Below are 7,306 nucleotides of genomic sequence, written 5' to 3'. Positions count from 1 at the left end.
GAACTGACAATTAGTTTGCCTGTTAGTACGTAATATATCGTGCGGTAATGACGTGTACATCAACTTTAAGTGCCTAAAACACAACTTCAAGATTCAAAACACACGACAACATGAATTTGGCCCGCGATCAACTGTGAAGACATCCCAAAGCATAAAGCTCCTATTCGACATGCTTACAAACTGTTCTGCTGATATGTAGGCGGCAACCCAAAGGCAACGAAACTTTGAGAGAAAGGAAAAAAAGGCGGACATGTTTGTCATAATCCAATCAGCGCCGCTCAATTAAGATTAAAGCACTTCGCGCGCACCGCGCGTGTCACGAAACTTCGTTCTGTTACGTCATAAAGCAATCCAATTGTGACAACACTTATCTCGACGTGAAAACAGCTTCGTCAAATTTTCTTCTTGCATGAAAATGCTGGGTTTGGTTAGTTGAGCGAGACTCAATTATTGCTTGAAAATTACCAGTGCCCTTAAACAACCAAGACTTAATTTGACACAAGGTTTTGATAAGGTTTGCAAACACTTATATACAGAGTAGCTTATGTTGAACATAATCAAATATTTTTTTCCAAAAGAAGCATTCCTCCCAAAAAATAATAACAATAATAATCACATAACTTAACACATGTCAATTACGCCTTGTATATCTTTGTATGAAACCTCAAAGCAAGGGAAAGCCCCTTCTTCAATATATGCGCCTTGATCAAATTCTTCATGTAAATTCAAAGCACCCCAGGCAAAAGTTGTGGGGCGTTTCTTAAAGGGCAAAAGGTCTATTTCTTAAACTTGGCTGAACTATATTTCGTCAAACTCTTCTGTTTTCTCAAAACATTTTTATCGCAAACCGATTGTAAAACTAACAATCATCAAAACAAATCAAAAATATATTCTTCAAACTTAACAACATTTTAACCACATGCTACAGTTGCTGCCAGACATGTTATACTTGCAAAACGGTTATTCTGGCGATAAAAAACTGTTAATTTCGTCATTTTAAATCAGTTTGTTCATCAACATATTTTTTATTTAATTTTGTTCAAGTTTTTAATAAAATCTGACGCAATATAAGCACCTTGTACCGAAAACTAGATACTATCAGTATCTGTTCAGATTCGCATTTGACAAACAATGTATGAATTCCACGATTGAATTTAGACGAGTTTATTTTCCGGGTATCCCCTGTGAGCCTTGGGAGAAAAGCAACAAGTTGTAAACAAACTGTGTGGGTTTATGACGCGGTATCCTGTCTCCTTTCGTAAGCTTTGTGCATTTTACTTTCTAGGCTTGAGCGGAACGTTTATAAGTGAATGTATTACAGTTAACCCGCATTGTTTTTTGACTATAATGGAATGGCGCTTTTTACGGATAAACATGACATAGGATGTATAAAACTCTACTAATGTTACAACACTTGTCAAATAACCAGATTTTTCTGTTTACTGGAAACACTGCCACAGTAAACCACTACAAGTTCAAAAGCAAAATTGTACATTTCGACTCAACTGAACTAGTCAACAACTATTTATGCGCTTTTATATATTTTTGTAACTTTCACTAGATCAGCGACCGCTAACTGCACCGTCCTTACTCTATATATTTAACTGATAAAAGCCCATGCGCTGAGCCTTGTGCTGGCACGCTCTATTCATCTGATAATCGACCATAGGCTTCTCAGTATCGGTCCATTTGCATTGCGACCTGGAGCCTGTTAATCGCCTCTTCTTGGCTCTTCGCCTCGACTCACGAATCCTTTGCGATTCATTGCGTCATAATCGGTTTATCAACGCAAAAGTATTGTTTCTGGCCAACAGCAAGATCTCCGGAATGTGGCCAAGGCTGTTTTAACAGGCGAGCTAGCGCGCGTTACAAAGAGAGATGGTGCGTAGAGATTAAAGCGCCCATCACGGCACATTGCCGGAGGCTTATTAAAGCATCTTGACTGCCGAAAAATCCTCGTTGTCCGCTGCCCAGTCGCTGCCTTTCATTTCCCGCTCAACATAAACGAGTGAATTCCACAGATAACCGGGCCTTTTTGAGTAAGCAGGTAATTGCCGCTCTGCCACGAGCGCATAGTTGATGCCTACTGTGGGCGGCCGCACAAAGCGTCCGATCCTCGCGGAAAAGGACCTCCGAAATCTAACGATGTAATCCTAGACATTACAGGACGATAATTCCGCAATTGATCCAGCAATAAAGGTTTCGCGCGTCCTGAAAATTGCTGACTTCAGCAAATACTGCGAATATTGTGTCAGCCTCTTTGCTAACCACACGAAGATCACAGAATGCGGGAGTGTGTCTGTTTTCTTGACACACCTGCTGGGCGACGAAATCTTGTAGCTTGTAACAGGCTTTTACATGTTTACGTCAACCCAAAGTGGATCATTAAACCACAAATACTCCGTTACGATAATAACTATGCAAGATGCGCAGCACAAAAAGTGCTACATTTACTCGCTTTGTTTGTATTCGTGGCTTTCTATATCCGAAAGTGGGACTAACTGTTCCTACGACAAACACCTTTTCATTTCAAAAATGAATACCATCACTTATTCAAAATGCACACCAATAATGTTGTTTCAACAATTGGTAAATAATCGGTAATTTGTATAGTGTGGAAACGGCAAAGTTTGGATAAACAGGAATTATAAAAGAAACTTCGTTGTTTTAATGGCGTCTACCAAATTAAGCCATGGTTTTATTTTCTAGTGCGTTTCATTTATTGTCGACGGATTAACGGAAATTCAATTACCGAGACCCCGTTGTAATGAATTTCAAGAGACACTTTATTGACACCGCCCCTCGTAATCGAAAAACATCCGTATTGCTGAACGTTCTTATCAACAGGAAGGGTCATTGGCAGTGCAAGATCGGTGAAAACGGATATTTTATTCTCGCAGACAAGGACTTGATTGCACAACCATAGTGTTCCTTTGAACTGTAAGTAAGCCAACAGGTTATCTGCCTATATCCGGTCGGTCAAATCATAAAAATACATTACATAGGTTATCCTGGCTACGAATCCCTGTCAGGTTTGCTTTTTTATATATATATATATATATATATATGGGTCGAGCGCCAATGTTTCCACTCGTTTAGCGGTCTTCAACTGCTGCGACCAGGATGACACCTAACGGTAAACAACATCCTTCATTTTTAATTCGAACAATTTGAGTATGGATATTAATCAGAATTAAACATAAAAAAGAAACTTATCGAAACGATTGAATTTACAGGATAAATAAACCAATTTCTTAAATAAATATGTGTATAAATTTACTTAATTCAGGTATTTGGGGCACACCGGCCGTGGAATTCTTACTGGAACGGCGTACCGACAAGAATTCTTTTGCCGGATCGTTTCGCTTACTTTTAGCACTAAAAAGAAATGGAACAAGCACCCAATAAAAGCTGTAAATAGTTTTAGTTCGGCCCATGTCACAAAATACGAAAAGCCAAGGTGATATAGTTTGTACTACTTATTTTACCTAGGAGTTTTTCACCAAGAATATCTGCAATTCTGATGGCTTTCTAAATGGGCTATACGCATATACAATAAAAAAGTAGGTCAATCACACAAAACAAAAATACGCAGAGTACTAATGTGCAGTGTTATCTTGCTAACAGGCATAGTAATTAAGAAGAATTGTTCTTCGTCCACCATCCGGCGAGATGTATCGTTGCATTCATTGCTAATGCATTGGCGTTTCCTCCAAATGTATTTGGCAATATCTGTATTCAACTTGATATTTGCTTTTATTTGCGATTTGTATAAAAAGCATCCATGCAAATATGAAACAATGATTTTACTGCCAACGGGTTTCGGTTACTTTAAAAAAGTCAAATACCAAGGAGATTTCTGGGTGTCGTTGGAAACCCTGAATAAAACCGTGTCCGACATATGTGGCCATTTGTATGTAATACGTATCAGTAACTTATGGTGGTTTGTAAAAACTTTTTTTCTGCATTACTATATACAGAGGCTGTGTTCATGCATGAGGAAAACTCATTTTAGTAATTCTACTGCTTTAAACATGTGCCAGAAACACAGCAACGGGACACGCAAAATATGTTAAGGGGCAGAATGCTGGGAAAGAGTTGTCGCTGACATTGGATAGTACACTATTCGTTTTTCCATTGTCACTTAGTGTGTTCCATGAGATCAGAATGTTTATTGTACTTCATTCGCATTGGTGTAACGATGATATCCCTACAAAAAGTGCAGAAACAAATCAGTCTATATGTAAACATATACATTCTTCAACTTCTGCTTTGACTACTACTTCAACTACTAAAATTACACATGTTTCGCCTTTACTGATGATGTCGTGTAGGCTTTACCTTTTCTTGATGATCCTGTGCTTTCGAAGAATCACTACAGTGCATAAAAGTAGAGTCAGACCCAGGGGAATCCCCACTGCGAGGCCGACCACGAGGTTGCGATTGGTGCAGCCGCTCCCTTCCTTTAGACCGTCACCGAAATAGCCGTCTCTGTAAAATCAGGGGAAAGTCAATTTCACCAGGATGCATTTCCTTGCCACTGGGAAAATGTGAACACGTCGTCTATCTTTAGTTAGAGGGTGTGCTTCAACGCACTCCTATTACATTTCAACGAATGTAAATTGAAATGGATAATTTACAGAACGCCAGTGACCCAAGCGGGATTCGTGTGCAAGGAATTATGAAGCAAAAAACAAAAGCACGCATTCTTACTGGCATCGACATGCGAATCCAGTTTCAGGGGCCTTGTTGTCCACGCACACCGCCATCTTGTGACAGATGTACGTGAACTTGTAGTAATTCGAGCAATCGTTTATGTCGATGCAACCGGTGCCACCCGTCCAAATGGGCCTTACGCCGTTGCCATGGTAACCCTTCCCGCAAGAACAGTTGGCTGGTCGGTGGCTGTCCGGCCCAAGGTCTGTGCACGAGGCCTCGTCAACGCAGAAGCTTTGCTCATCTGACCAAGGCAACTCAATACACCCGTCCACGTCTAAAGAAAAGCACACATGGCGAATATTTAAGAACATAACCTATTGATAAAATGCATTGGAAACGTAAGATTTGCACTAAGTGAGTCTTTAAATTTTATTATCCGGATTCAAGCGTGACGAATATTTGTAATTGCGTTGATGAAAATCTAGGAATGAATCAATACAGAAAATAATCGAATCCGCATATTTATTGAAGACGCTATAATTTTGCGTATTTGTCGATAAAATACCTACTGTTGTTATTGTGCTAACTTTATTTGTGTTTTTTTCGTGCTTAAATCCTGACGACAACGCACGATTCCAAACTTAGTGGTTTAATTTTGGGTTAAGAACATTCTATAGGGTTCAATGTCCATATTCAGCTTTTCGCAAAAGTGCACTCATGTGCACCAGGGCCTTGCTGTGTAATGCATACCAAACTGGGGGTTTTCTTTCAAAAGAAAATCGAGGCATGCGCCACTGCTTGAATCCAATTGAAGATTTGATCGGGTGTGCTTAATAAGGTTGTTTGTGAACGAAGGTAAACTAAAAAGCATGCCCATACACAAGTGGTCTACAAGAACCTAATCTAAGCATAAAACTCACCAGAAACAACAACCTCAATTGAAGCCGAGTTTCCGTATTCCGAACAACTGCCATGGAATATACAAACGTCTACATTCCGATTCACGTAAGGAAGCACACGCAACTGAAAGGTTTCGTTGAAGTTTAAATTCGAAATAGTTACGTTGTAGAAAGGGTCGATTGCTTCCTCTTCAGGAGTTTTGGCATGCTGTTAAAAGTAAGATTTGGAGAGTTGTAGCTTCAGGTTTCACTTTCGTGGTTTAAAGTGTGAGTTATCTAACACCGAGAAGTAATGTAAGCTGGTGTTTATTTATGGTGAGATATAGCCTGTAGCTATGTGGACTGGGTGGTCCCCAAAACACACGCTGAAATAGTGAAACGCATAGCTCTTAGTTTTTAACCCAAACTTGCAAAAGAAACGGTCTGATTTACCACCATTGTCTGTAGGAAAGGGTTGGGTTGGATGATCAAAATGTATTTCTTAATTCTCTGTCCTTTTATAACATCATGGGGAGCTCTCCATCGAACTGTAGCGTTCACCTTGTTTCTTTCATAGTCTGGGGTGAATTTGTAAACTTCCAAGTCCGAGACTGCGCTTGATACAGTTGACAGTTCTAACGGTGTAAGAATTGCGAATGAATATTGCACAAAAACTATTTAATAATCCACACGGTACGGTTACAGATATGCATACACGTACGGTAAAGCCTTATATAAATTTACCACAAAGCTTTCCCCATCAGTTTTACGTGAAGGTGTTGTATAATATGTCAAACTACGTGGAATTTTTCAAGCACTTTTCAAGAAATTAGGATCGACGAGAATTCGGTTTAAAAAAATTAAATCTAAATAAAAAGAAAACTTAAAGGCAAATAAATCTAAAAAAATCGAAGTTAAAAATCAAGGGCGAGCGAGTCATCATGTCAGAATCGAGAACAAAATAACCAGTCTTCTATCATGTGCCAGCAGCTGGCCTGCGGTCATCTACAGTTACGTCATCATATGTGACTCTTCTTGCTGCAGTGCCAAGCGTTAAAAAGATACAAGGGCCTAGAACAGCTATCAATGCTAAGTGAAAGCTTATAGTGTTGGATGTATAGAGTTTACAAAATTAGAAACAACATTTTACCTATCATGTAATTTACCGCTTATATTTTGAGCCTGGCTGCAGTATTGGTATGCCAACATGCGGTCAATACCAACTTCTTTGATGAGATGTTCACCGCAGAAAAGAAAAACCTCTTTGTTTGAATACAACTTCTGTGTAATGGAGTGCTTACGGTAGGCAGCTATTTCGAAGGAGTAGTGACGCCCATACGATATTTCGAAAGTCATTTTTCGAACATCCTGTTACAGTAGATATATAACAAAACTACTAAATATCAATTGAACTATGTGTATCGTAAACGGTTGAGGAAAATAGTTGTAAATATACGCTTGCAAACAATTGAACGATAAAAAGTTGTCTCTTGAAATTTTAAAACGGAATAGCACCACAATGCCAAATATGTCAAGATTTTACGACGGAACGTGTTACATGTTTGGTGCATTCAACTTTTGTTACAACCGATGTTTTGGGGTTATTTTTCATATTGTCCCTTCGTTAAAGGCAACACATTAAGCAGAAACAGAAGGTGATGACACGGATTGTACCCTTCTCAACAAGTTGTATCCATCTCCTAACTTCGTGCACAGACTATTCGGAACTAAACACGACGTTTTAAAGTGATCAGAGCATGGGAATAGAC

The sequence above is a fragment of the Ascidia mentula genome, chromosome 3 (genome assembly GCF_947561715.1).
Source record: "Ascidia mentula chromosome 3, kaAscMent1.1, whole genome shotgun sequence".
Taxonomy (NCBI): domain Eukaryota; kingdom Metazoa; phylum Chordata; class Ascidiacea; order Phlebobranchia; family Ascidiidae; genus Ascidia; species Ascidia mentula.
Note: the sequence above shows the minus strand (reverse complement) of the source record.